The sequence below is a fragment of the Chlorocebus sabaeus genome, chromosome 4, assembly GCF_047675955.1.
Source record: "Chlorocebus sabaeus isolate Y175 chromosome 4, mChlSab1.0.hap1, whole genome shotgun sequence".
Lineage (NCBI taxonomy): Eukaryota > Metazoa > Chordata > Mammalia > Primates > Cercopithecidae > Chlorocebus > Chlorocebus sabaeus.
This window is the reverse complement of record NC_132907.1, coordinates 40,514,239-40,528,095: the sequence shown is the minus strand read 5'-3', so window position 1 is coordinate 40,528,095 and position 13,857 is coordinate 40,514,239. Positions and strand designations below refer to the sequence as shown.

At 40.1% G+C, this 13,857-nt stretch overlaps 1 protein-coding gene across 9 annotated transcripts in view; it reads right to left on the bottom strand.

The window, feature by feature from the left end:
- LOC140711510 (chondroitin sulfate proteoglycan 4-like) overlaps positions 1-13,857 on the bottom strand; it is a 119,652-nt gene that overhangs the window by 64,318 nt on the left and 41,477 nt on the right. The window lies entirely within an intron of this gene.

The following is a 13,857-nucleotide window of genomic DNA, read 5'->3' as shown; positions in this document are numbered from 1 at the left end:
TCACATTTATATAGACCTAAACATAGATTCTCATATGCTTGTACCATTATATGTGTATAAACTTTAATAAAACTACCAAATGAGATCATATAAAAGACTGCTATTAGGAAACAGCAGAAGGCAGTATGAGATGTCTTACTTTTGTTATATGTGAGTGTAGTAAGCTAAACATTGCCCCCCAAAGATATCAGGCTCTAATCTCTGAAAGCTACATGTGAATGCTCCCTTATATGGCAAAGACCTTGCAAATGTGATTAAGTTAATGATCTTAAGATTGGAAGATCATCCTAGATTATCCAGGTGGGCCCTAATTGCAGTCAAATGAATCTTTACAAGAGTGAGGCAGAGGGAGACTTAGACAAAAAAGGAGAAGGCAGTGTGACCACGAAGGCAGAGATGGGAGGGATGCGGCCATGTGCCAAGGAATGCCTGCAGCCATCAGAAGCTGGGAAAGAGGCAAGGAAAAAACTCCCCCTCAGAGCCTTCAGAGGTTGCACAGCACTGCTGACATCTTGATTTTGGTCCAGTGAAATGGAGTTCAGACTGTTCTCAAGAACTGGGAGGGAATAAATTTCTGCTCTTTTAAGCCACCAAGTATGTAGTGATTTATCACAGCAACCATAGGAAATGAACGGAAGAAAAAAGGATAAATCACTTTCACAGAAATGGGAGTTTGTTCTATCTGCTTTTTGAAAGAAAGAGCCAACAGTTCTAAAAGAAAGAAACACTTTTGGTTATTCAAAGCCATTGGGCCAGGACCCATCAGCCAATTTCCAGCTTGAACAATGAACAGGTGATTAAATAATAATACAATAATACAAAATCATCAGTGAAGTTTAAAACAAATGGCTTCGAATACAGATTATACACACACATACTTATAAAGACACACTTATATTAAATAACGTATATAATATTACATGTTAAATATAAATGAAAACACATATATCCTGCAGGACTTATTTCCGCAACTATGCTTTGGATTTTAAGTCAGTCTTCAGTGATAAGGGGATCCCTTTTTATTTATTAAATACACAGTTTATATATGGGAAAATACGCTAGCACATAATTCAGTGAAGTGTAACGGCAAAGCCAAGATTAGCCCAAAAGAACAAAAACTAGTGGTAAATGTCTGAAATAACTTCTATGTCTAGTTGTCATTAAGTTTATTACTGAAAAGACCCCAAGAAAGCGGCAGTGGAGGTGGGGAGCAGGAGTAATCACTAACAGCAAGACCCTGATCCTTCCCTGCTCAGAATATTCAGGGACCAAAGTTTAATAATCCATTCAGTTGATTGTACTCTCCATTAAGTTGTAATAAATTAATTTCTAACCTATGGGAAGTGTGCTCACAACTTCTTAAAATGTGTTTTCTTGGGCAATAAATATAGATTCTGGGAGAAGAGGTAATTAGACAAAAGTCATAACCCAGAATTGATTGTATCATTTTCTAAATATGGCCCCGGACACCTGTGTCCATATTGCAGCAGCAAGCAGAGACAAAGACGAATGATCTCCCACCCACAACAGTACAATGGCTGAAATGAAATTGCTGGCTTTATGGAAAAGAAAAAGGGCCAGGCACTGTAAATCTCAAACTGGAACACTTTGCTTTTTAATGAATCTAAATTATTTCAACGAGCACTGGAAATAAAATCATTCAGCGAGCTTCATGCTATATTGGGAAGAAATTAGTGCCTCACAGAATTTAATTTTTTATTTTGTTTATACATTCTTTGAAATGAACAATAACTTTTCTAAATTTGTAAAAAGCTTTATTTAATTTTAAAATCTGATGATTTACCCTCTCTGTGTACTTGCACACTTAATTCTTCAGGATATAAGATTTTGGCAAAAGTTTTTATGGTTTAGCTTTTCCCATTTAGGCAGATATAATTTATGGTGAAGAGCAAAAATATTACTTGTTTATCTTGGGTAGGTTGACATGGTTTGGTTTGGAAAAATAGTAAATTTATTCTGGGATATGAAAGTATTTTTGGACTATGCCATAACAAGTATTTTCCTCACAATTATTTTGCGAAAGTATGATCTTAAGTATAATAGAGAGTGGAGATTCCTTTCGGAAGCTGTATCCATCCATATATTGCCTGGGCTGGAGCACAGTGGCATGATCATAGCTTACTATAACCTAGAACACCTGGACTCAAACAATCCTCCTGCCTCTGCCTCCCCAGTAGCTGGGACTACAGACATGCCCCACCACACCCAGCTAACTGGGTTTTAAAAAATTTTTTATGGAGACTGGGGGGCGGAGGTTGGGGGAGGTCTCACTACATTGGCTAGGCTAGTCTCAAACTCCTGGCTTCAAGCAATCCTCCTGCCTCAGTCTCCCAAAGTACTGGAATTATAGGCCTGAACCACTGTGTGTGACCAAGCACGAGTTTTACTTGTAAACAATATGGTGGTTTTACCTCCCAGTGAAGGGCGGTAGAGAGCTGGGAGCATTTACTGCTTTCAAGTAAAGGTGTGAAAGCACACTCAACCATCAACTGCCTGAAACACTCCCAACTTAGTAGGTTATTGACTGGAATTGACTCTTGAAATTAGAAAAACTTATCAAGGAAACCAGATAGTAATCAAAGCCATTTGATCATTTATACTCAGCTAAATAGTTCTGAACTTATTTAACAATTGAAATTGTTTCCTGGGTATTTTTTTTTCATAAGTGAGATTGAAGAGAACTAATTATAATATGTGTTAATAAGTGTCTTCATTAAGCATTTCAGAGAAAAGGTTTTGATCATCTTCACCAACTCCATAACCTGTCTCCAGGTTTCTTTTCCTTCTCAAAATGTTCTGGAGGTGCTGGATAATAAATCTGAGCCATTATAAAACGACTGAGAGTTGACCAGGGTCCTACTTGACAGAGGCCGTAAAACTGTAGACTTTAGGAAAAGATTCACATTCTATTCGCATGAGAAAAAGGAGACAGGATCTGGCAAAGGGAAAGCCAGGAAGATTAATAGTAAGTTTTTACTCTTCCCAAGTCACAAATAAATATATGCATTTTTGAACACACAAGCTAACCAGAATTGGAATGCCTTCAGATTAACAACCGTTGTACTGTACTTATGGGTGATGCTCTGTGCTTTCTCGACATAAATTTAATGTTTTAATGTTTTCTTATCTTATAATAAACATGTATTATTTTTATACTCAGAAACTCTCTCTCTCTCACACACACACACACACACACACACACAGAGAAACATCAAGATAACTTACTCCCCTGAAAGAGCCAGAGCTAGCATTTCGGTTTATATCCTTACAGAATTCTCTCTGCACAATCCCTCTTCTCCCCACATTATTGTTGTTCTTTATGACTATTAAAGTGGAAGGGGAGACAGAGTATTTCAATGACATGCACAGAAATTTAACCAAACATCTTTTGTAAAAACACCTTAGTTTAGCTAAAGTACTCTCAGCTGCTCTGACCCACTGGGATGAGGTTCTTGAAGCTCCCCTAGCCCCAGGCTTCATTGCTCCTCCAACCTTTGCTATGCCAGAAAATGAAGTGTTCAATCCCCACATGAGACCCCATTACATTTTTCTCAGCCCTCCCCTCTCATCGTCACTCAGGGAAATGTATTGGAGAACACCAGGGGCTCTACCCAAAGGGAAACAGTAAGTGGATTACAAGGTGGAACAAAAGTCACTCTCCTCTAACGGCCTCATTTCCATTCATTAAATTACTGTAGCACATTAGGGTAAGCACAGTGTCCCAGAAAATTCCCTTCGCCTGTGAAACTCGACTTTCAGCTATTAGGAAAGGAATTTCTCACATTTCCAAGAAAGAAAAGATAATAACATACACCTTAGCTACCATTTAGTGTTTGCTATATGTGGGGAAATGTGTCAAGCATTTATTATCTATACATCCATTATCTGTCTTATTCCACATTTAAACACTAGAAGGAAGGCATGGCTTAGTTGACAGGAGTATGACCTAGAGTCAGGGACCCTGGGTTCGAATCCTGGCTCTGCTACTTATAAGCTGAGCACCGGTGGATGAGTTGTTTAACCTTCCTGTACTTTAGGATCTAAATCTGTAAGTGGAGATAATAGTAATATAGTAGAAGGCTTAGAACAGTGCTTGGTACATGATGACTGTTCAAAATGCTGTCAATTATTATTGCTATTATTTTTCCCATTTTACAGATGAGGAAACTAAGGTTTAAAGCACAGGTAATTTGCCCTAAGTCACAGAGCTAATCCAGATCTTCAGACTCTAGAGGCCAAGGAACTTGTGCTCAGTCAGTAAGTAGTCAGTCGTAGATCAAAGAGCAGCAACAGGGTGCCTGATTCCTAAATTATAAGTTCTGTCTGCCCATCACACACCAAAGGTGCAGAAAGTGTGGGTTGCTGTGCTGAATTTCTATAGACTGTAAATTTATCTTAGATGTTCCTTTCAGGAGAAAGAAATTGTCATAGCCAGGAGTGTGTGCCTTGTATAAAAAGCCTGATAAACATTCTAATGTGTTATACATGATAAAACAATCTCTCATCTGTCCTCTGAGTGAAAGCACTGGACCAGGCCACTGGTGTCGCAGGTGCACACGTGGGAGAGGAAAGGGTGTGTGGTGAGAAAAGCTGGACACCCAGTCTATTCGGGAAGGAGAGCAACACTCTCTCTCCACCCCTCACTCATGGGACTTCCCAGGTTGTGCTTCTAGACAGAAGCCTTCTCCCATCTCCATATGGACCAGCAGTCAAGGGCCTTTCATCCTAGACACCCCTGTGTGGCCCTGAACCTTAATACAACACATCGCCTGCTCTGGTTCCACCATCACTTTCTCCCCCCTGCTGCAAGGACAGCAATGCCCATGAGAAGGGCTGCTTCTTCAACCCAGATGCTGGAATAAGGATGACATATAGAGCAGACCCATAGCCAGCCCACACGAATGGACAATGTAAGTGAGAAATATATTTTTGTTATTGTAAGCTGCTGAGATTTGTTTGTCACTGCAGCATCACCTAGAGGATCCTGGCTACTGTGTCGACTGTTTGGATAATATTGATCTAAAATACCATATATTTGCAAAAGCAGTTGAAAATAATGCTTGCAATGATTGTATTCAATTAAAAAAAACAAAAAAACAAAAAAAAAACAAAAAACACTAGGGCTACAGCCAAAGCGTCTTTATATGACTGCTATCATTCTTGTAAGTATTCTAAACGCAAACTGACTCTGGACATGTTTTGATGTCCTTGGGCACATTTCAGCTCCCCCACACAATGGAGTTTTAATTCTAATCCTTTTTTTCCTCTTCTGGGTGCATCTGTGAGCTAGAGAATTCATACTTCCCTTTTCAGCATCACATTCAGAGCTTTAACTAGCATCATGACCAGTTCTCTTAAACTGATTCCCAGACAAAGGCAATTGCAAAGCAAAAGCCAAATTCAATTTTGCCACATCATACTGGAGAGAAATGGCTCGAAGGTTAATGGCAGACATATGGTTTACACTTGCTATTTCCTCTAAGCTTAACTTTGGATTTTTTTTATCCCCTTTTTTTTTTTATCCCTTATAGTTGTGTAAAGCTATAGCCAAATCAGTTCTCAGATGCATGTAAATACTGTTTCAGAATGGAAAAAGAAAGTTGAATGGCAAACAAGTGAAATAGTTGTGTTCAAGAAGACTATTTGGAAGCATAGACTTTTAGAAAATAAAATCACATATAAGTAAACATGTCTGGTCAGTCAGATTCCTGGCTAGAATGAAAAAAAAAAAAGTTTGAAGGCTTAGCCAGTTAAATAAGCAAGTATGTGTGGTGGTAGTGGTAAGCACCAGTGAAGTTTAAAACAAATGGCTTCGAATACAGATTATACAAACACATATTTATAGAGACACACTTATATTGAATAACGTATATAATATTACATATTAAATATAAATGAAAACACATATATCCTGCAGGACTTATTCCTGCAACTATGCTTTGGATTTTAAGTCAGTCTTCAGTGATAAGGGGATCCCTTTTTATTTATTAAATACACAGTTTAAATTTTCTCAGTGTTTTCTAACAATTATGTCTCATATGCTCCCTACAGATTGTCCAGTTTTAAAACCTGCACAGCTGAAATGAGTAATTGCCTGGGCAAAGGGTCACACCTGCTTGGTTTAACAGGATGTAGACAAATGAGAGGCCCGCCTTGCAGAGACGCTCAGCCCTGCTCAACAGCACAGACCTCAGGACTCACCAGATATTGGGTAAATGCGGAAACCCTCTGTGCTGCTGTCAGAGTTCAGTCTCACCAAATTCCTGAGTCTAGGGGAACTTACAACTGGAAAAGTTACAGTTCTGTTTCCTGCACTGTCCACATCATTGGTCACAGCTTTCAGGTCATGAAATGAAAGGGGCTTCACGGAAGCTAAGTGAAGACTAAAACATGTATATAAGTATAAAGCACAGAAAAGCTGCCGGTTAACAAAATAATCTGTACAGATCCCTGAAAACTCTCTGGAAAACACTTGGCTATTACTTGGTTATAATAGGGGGCACTGGCTAGCTGTAACTTGAAACTGGGCTATAAGATGCTAGTGATCCCTGAGGCATCTATCTGTGGACATAATTTGCTACTAGTGCCCCAGATGAAACAGGCTTCTTACCTCCAGCCCAGGCCTTAGTGTCTGATCCCTAGAGAAAGAAGGCAATGCCAGCATGTGTGGCCCCAGGCTCAGCTCCCAGTACATGAAAGGGAAAGCAAACTGCGTAGTGCTGAGAACACAGGAGATAGCACTCTCCCCTTGGAGGGTGGGTAGAGGCGTCCTGGCCTGATGGCGGCTGCAGTTGCTCAATGGATTGCCCATCTGCTGATACCTAGGGGCAGAGGGTGGCTCTTGAACAAATGTGAGACATCTCCTGGGGACCCTGACAAATGCATGGACATTGTGGGGAGTGAAGGGCCCATGTGAATGCCATGGGGGAAAGAACCAGTGACACATGGGTTTGTGTGCTAATGTGACCTCATTAGTAACCAAAGGCCAGAGAGACTTGGGGACACTCAAGTTAGAGCCAGAGAGGCTTGGGAACGTTCAAATGCTCTGTGGTGAAGGATCAGTGTTACCTAATTCACCATGGACAAACAATTTTATAAAATACAATAAAAATGTCATAGCAACATCAAATTGCTATACAAATTTCTAAACACTTCCTGTTGCTTTCAATTCTTATCGGTTTACAGACTGGAAGGCCCGTGGACCACATTTAGAGGAGCACAAAGTTGGAGTATATATCCCTTTACTTTGCAATGATTTGGGGAACATCTCCAACCTTACAGGATGGCAGGTCTGAAATTGACTCACGTGGTTCTTCCAGCCCAGAATCTTCTCTCATCTCGTTTGTGTGAGCCTTTGCTAAAGGTTTTAGCATTAGGCCTTCGCAGGGTAGCCCTCTGAAAAGGCACTTCCTAAATTGTTTATGAAGTTGAGTTAACTATCTAACAATTATTAAGCTTCCTGAATGACATCATGTTTTGCTTTCTTTGCTCAGACATTGTAGTCTTAGAGAGCAAGGGCCACCAACCGTAGTACTCAAACTACACTAGGCACTAGTTAAGTCCAAGGAGACACCAGCATTGTATCTGCAAGATTTCCAAACTTGCAAGGATTGTCCTAAGTCTTCAATTTGGAGACTCCATTTAAAACGTCTGAGAACTTTGGGGTGGACACTAGGTCCTGGGGCTCCTTGGGGGTGAGTGCCTGAGCAAGTCAGCCACAGGAACACAGTTCCACGCCAAGTTCAGGACCGTCTTGGCACAAGTTTGTTTATTACACAACATGCTCATATGATGCTGGTAACTGCCACCTGCATTCCTTTCACTTCTTGCTGCTGACATTTTTTGCAGTCATTGCCACCTTCTGGCTTCTGGAGCTGGGAGGCTAGAATCAGAGGTCACCCCAGGGAGACTAAGAGCAGTGTTTCTGTGGCCTTAGTCTATGCTACATAAAGCCATACCGGGGACCTTCCTTTGTCACCTGTCAAAGTAGGATGCCCCTTCCTCTCAGACGGATTATGTCTCTAATGTGTGTAGTCTCTGGCCACCCCCACATCCAACTTGTCCATCTTCAGTTTTTCTTAGAAACCTTTCCCCACTGTGCCTTCTTTCTTATAAAGGGCTCTAATTCATAATTCACTTGTTCCATAATGTCCAGGGTTGTCTTTGGCAAGTAGGACTCCTTTTTAAAATATATATTATTTCATTTATCTCAACCTTTTGGAGTAGAGGAGCCACCAGAGCTGTCCCAGGCCAAGAGTGCTTTTCTCTCAGCTGTAGTACATCAATCTTCATCCTGTTCTCCAGCTATGTAAGCCAGAAGGGTATCTAGGTTTAATTCCTACTCAGCAGTCACTCAACATATTCAGTAAGCAAGACTAGCTCACCCCTGCAATTGCCTGACAAGCCTCTCTGATGACCCAGCCCAACTCTCTGAAAGGCAAGCATCATTTCCCTCCTGCCCACCATATTTCATCCAAGCAGTTCATATTTTCATCAATGAGCTCCAGGCATTTAATTTGGAAATGATTTCTCTAAGGCCCTACCTAAATCTATATCCATAGAATAACTGCCCAATAAAGGGTATGGTCATAAGAGGCTCTGAAACCACATCTGTCTGGCAAGACTTCCCTCCCTATGCCCTTCATGGAGATTTGAAAAAGCAAATCTACATTCTGAAGTCTCTGAGAAGTCATGGAGTAAAGAAATCTGTTTTATCCTCCTTAAAAACACAGGATTTCTCAAAATCCTTGTATCCCAGCATGTTTGTTTCATGAAAAACCATAGCCAGATTTTCATGGGCACTAGGCTTGGAAGCCTTAGATATTTCTTCAGTAAACACTATCAGGTACCTAATATATGAAAGACCCTACAGTGAGGAGCACAGCTATACCAAGACACAGCACAGACACAGCCCTACCCTCTGTTTTATATATCATAACCCTAAGAAGTATGCATTTGTTTCCTCATCACTGTGAAGGGATGATAAGGCTTAGCATAGTTAAGCAAATTCCTTGAGGGTCAAGTGTAAGTCTCGCTGACTCAGAAGTGAGTATTTATTTTTAAGTTGACGCTATCTCATCTATACTCTTCTACTTAGAACTCAATGAAGGAAATGACATCCGAGTCAGGAAACAATGGAATTGACCATTCAAGAAATCTGACATATTCTCCTCCCCACGTTCCAAACCCATCCTTCCTTCCCTGAGTCTTCACTTCATGGTCTTGCTGTCATCCCTGGTGTGCCCTCCCCTCCTCGACACCACCCACCAAAATGCTGCTCATTCTAAAGGGGCAGCTCGAGGCTTGTCTTGGCCAACAAGCTCCCTTTGACCCTTGCAGTCTATGGGACATTTCCCTCCTCCAAATTCCTGCAGCTCACCCATTCTGTACCACTCACTGGACACTTACTATATGTTTTACATGGTTAGTGTACTCTTGAGTGTAGAGCTCTCATTTCACCAATTAATAGGCCTTTAATTACTTCCTTGAGGATTGACAATCTTTTCTCATAGTTCTTGGTTACCTCCCACTAAATCTTACAATATTCAATTCAGTGTTTCAAGAGCCACTGACTAAAAGGTTTACAAATCCCTGCTCTAAACCCTTTAGTAACACACTGTGAGTCCCTCTCCTTTCTTTTCTCCTTTAGTTCTTACCATGGAGGACAGACAGCTGGTGGTGAGATGTAGCTCCTTCTATCTCATGACCAGAGACTGAAGTCACAGACTTTTCCAGGAAAACCCTTGGCTGAAGGGCTGCTTAATTCTGGGTCTATGTAAGCCTATATTCTAGACCATTCTAAACAAAACTCTCGAGGTCAATCCCTCCCCAGTACTTTTTGAAAAAAAAGCCAAGTACAATTTGGATAAGCAGAAAAACTAGGTCCTAAAGCCACAGTATATTCCAACACACCACCACCAAAGATAAACAAACAAAATCAATGGCAGCATTCAAGGTGAAAAGCTGGTTATAAAACTCCTTTCTGGGGAGTAAAGTTTACAGAAATAAATAGAATGTGTTTCAATTTATATACGTATAAAATACAACAAAATGAAAATATACTTTGGCTAATTTTTTTTCTTAGTTCATTAAAAAAATGTTCATTTAGAACTGTAATCCTTTCTACTTTAAAATAACCAATTTGAAAGATAATTTTCAAATTTGTCAGGGCATGGAAGTCGTGGTTAACCTTAAAACATTCACCATACTAAGTACTATAATTATTTTGGCTTACCATGCAAATTCTATGAGTCTCAAGCTAGGCCCACTTTTTAAGGCTGGGTGCAAGAAGGAAGCAAAAGGGAAACAGCCAAAGTCGGACAAGCTGGTAGAGGAAGTTCGACTAGTAGGGGATAAATGTGAGTCAAAAAAAAAAAAATTGTTGACTAATGCCAACTTGCAATATTTCCCTAACGAAGGAGAGTAAAACACAACATTTCTACGTAATTGTTGCTGTTTATTAAATTGCTATACATATTTTCCTGGTTGTGCATGTCAAAATTCTTCAGTAATATCGAGAAGGAGATAAAATAAACAGCTACCGTGATGGCCCCATTCTCAGGAAACCAACATTCTCCAGCAGACACAGCCCTGGGACACCGGCCCAGACATACAGCAGAGGAGTGGCCCCATGCAAGAACGGGATTTAGAGTTGGAATTTTCACTCAGTCATGAGCCTTAGGATCCCTATTAGTTACATGACCTTGAGTCTTCCCAAGCCTCCATGGTTTTTATTTGATTTTTTTTTTTTTTTTTTTTTTTTTTTAGAGACAAGGTCTTGCGCTGCCATCCGGGCTGGAATGCAGTGACACCATCATGGCTCACTGCAGCCTCAAACTCCTGGGCTCAAGTGATCCTCCTGCCTCAGCCTCCCAAGTACCTGTGACTACAGACACCACCCCATCTTGCTAACCCCATGTTTTTTATCTGCCAAATGGGGAGGACCAAAATTTGCTTTTATATATACTCTCATTTAAATCCTTATAGCAACCCAGTGCAATAGATAAACAATATAAAAGACTATAAAAACACAAAATAATTACCTGCACTTCTAATTATTTCACTATCTCAAGCGGGCTATATTCTGCTAAGAAGGGAAAGAAAAAAGGGAAAGACCCAGTCCTGCTCTTGTGAAATTTCTACAAGAAGAGAATTGTACTCCCACACTCCTATCAAGGGATTAGTGATATCAGTAAAGTTATAAATTAACTTATGTGCAAAGCTAAAATTGAGATGGATCCCTTATCGATCCAGTTCCCAGGAATGCTGGGACTCACAAAGCACCAGGCAAGATTCCTATGCAGACAGCCTAATGTTCATATCCCCATCATCCCTTGAAAATGTCCACCCAGCAGTACATTTGGAAGCCCACAGGTTGTTGCATCATGGAATGGGTAGAAATGTATCTTTGTTACCCTCAGGGACCACGTGGCAGGGAACAAAGGAGACATCGTCAGACTCTGCAATTCTGTACAAGTACTCCCTAGAAACATGATTTAATAAAAGGTAGGTCAATGGCATAACATGCTCTCAAGTCCTTGTTAACTAAGCAAACCCTGAGAGTTCTGATTCCACACACACACACACACACACACACACACACACAAGGTTACAGACTGTTAAAAAAATTCCCAGTATACTCAAAAGTCACCATTTAAAAAAGAAAGAGAGAGAGAGAAGTCTGTCTGATTAATAACAGGGGTCTACAACCAAATGTTCTTTTTCATTTGCTTGTTTTTCTAGAAATAGCACTTCAAAAGTTTTTAATGAAACATGCAATTAAGGAAAGAACATTTTCTGCCATTAGGCACTTTGAACTCTTCATTAATCCGGAAACAAAATGGAGATGGAATCAAAAGAATGATATCAAAGCGAATATAGAATTTTGTATCGGGTGTGCTCTGACAGACTGTGACCAAATAAATATAGGGAGGGAAACACAAAAAGCAAGGTTGACCTGCGCATTTTCCGCTGTACAATCTCAGATTTTTCCTGATAGACCTTCCAGAAGGGTGACCTTATATAAATCACTTAGCCTCCCACATATTGGTTTTATCAACCTACTTAGGTTGTTATGTGGAATAATGAATTCAATTACTGGTGGAACACTTTGCAAATATAAAACGCTAAGAGAGACTACTTAAGCCCAAGTCTTTGTTTAGGGCTGATGAGGGACAGATGCACCAGGGGAGAACCAGCTGGTTTCAGCAACAGCCTCATCTGCAGCTGGGCTGCAGCCACTTTGAGGGTTATTAGTTGCCTCCATATCCATTTAGAAAATGTAATGGATTGGCTCTCACGTTTAGCTTGCCTTTAACTCTCTTTCCTACTTTTCTAGGAGAAATTATTTTCTCTACTCACCAAAAAGTAAATATTGACCTGGTAGTGTACAAATAAATCAATCCAGCAAGCTAAGTTTTGTTTTAATCCTTCATTGAAAATAGTAACTTCAGTTCTTCTACCTACTCTACCCTTCAGTGGGTGGCAGCTAGTGGAGAAAGCCCAGCTTTAAGGTGTGACAAACTTAATCTTTCTGAGCTTGTTTCTTTCTTTTTTTTTTTTTTTTTTTTTTTTTTTTGACACAGAGTCTTGCTCTGTCACTAGACTGGAGTGCAGTGGCATGATCTCAGCTCACTGCAACCTTTGCCTCCCGGGTTCAAGCGATTCCCCTGCCTCAGCTTCCCAAGTAGCTAGCACTACAGGCAACCACCACCATGCACGGTTAATTTTTTTTTTTTTTTTTTTTGTATTTTAGTAGATATAGGGTTTTACCATGTCGGACAGGATGGTCTCAATCTTCTGACCTCATGATCCACCCGCCTCAGTTTCTTTATCTCGAAAATGGAGTCATTCCTCCCTATGGCCCAGAGGACTTCATGTGATGAAAAGACATGGATTGCAGAACTGCACCTCTTGTGGTGCCTAACAGGTGGTAGTTAGTCAATAATTCCTTTCTACTGTGGATTTCACAGTTTTAGAAAACCAAAACTTCTTTGTGCAATTCTCTAGAACAGTCCTCTCCATTTTGAAAATATAATCCTTTCATAAAAATGAAAAACTTTCTAGGCCCTCACCTAACAATACTTATATAATACTAGCAATACATAAGTGGCAGAAACATCCTATCAATTCAGTGCCTCTTCAGAGGAACTGTGTTTTATTTAACCAGCACATCTTCACACATTTGAAAAATAGAAACTTGTATGTGGAAAATACCATTTAGTCTAGAAACTAAGCTTTGGTACATATGTAGGTAGATTTAGGGCCTTGCTGCAATGAAACTAACCTCCACAAGTCCAGGCTACAGGTTTAGAACCACTATGTGAGAGCATTCGCATAGTAAATTCTTTTCCGATTCTTTGGGGAGCCTTTGCATTAACTGTGAAGGTAGTCAGGAAATTACTCCATTTGGATTTAGAGGATATTTTACCTTTTTTTTTTTTTTTTTTTTGCTATATTTTCAAAGAAGATAATTTGAAATAACTGAAAACAGGGCTTTTTAACTTTCTCGTCCAACCCTCCTAGCTCATGCTCCCTCCCATTCGTGCTGCAGACTGGGAATGGCCTGCTTCTCCTCTGACAAGGGCAGCCTGAAAACAAAGCCAAGCCACCCTTGCAGAGTGGCTGGGTCACCTTCAGCAGATTTACAGCAGTCATTTGGCCTACTGATTTATTGATGAACAGGAGGAAGAAGAAAAGGCCTTTCAAAGTCAGGATCTCTTAGAATTAAAGTTATATTCATTCATTCATTCACATATTCATTCATTGAACAAATTTCTCTTTGTGGTGTTTACTAATGTATTCCTAACATCTGGAACTTATAACTGGATACATAAT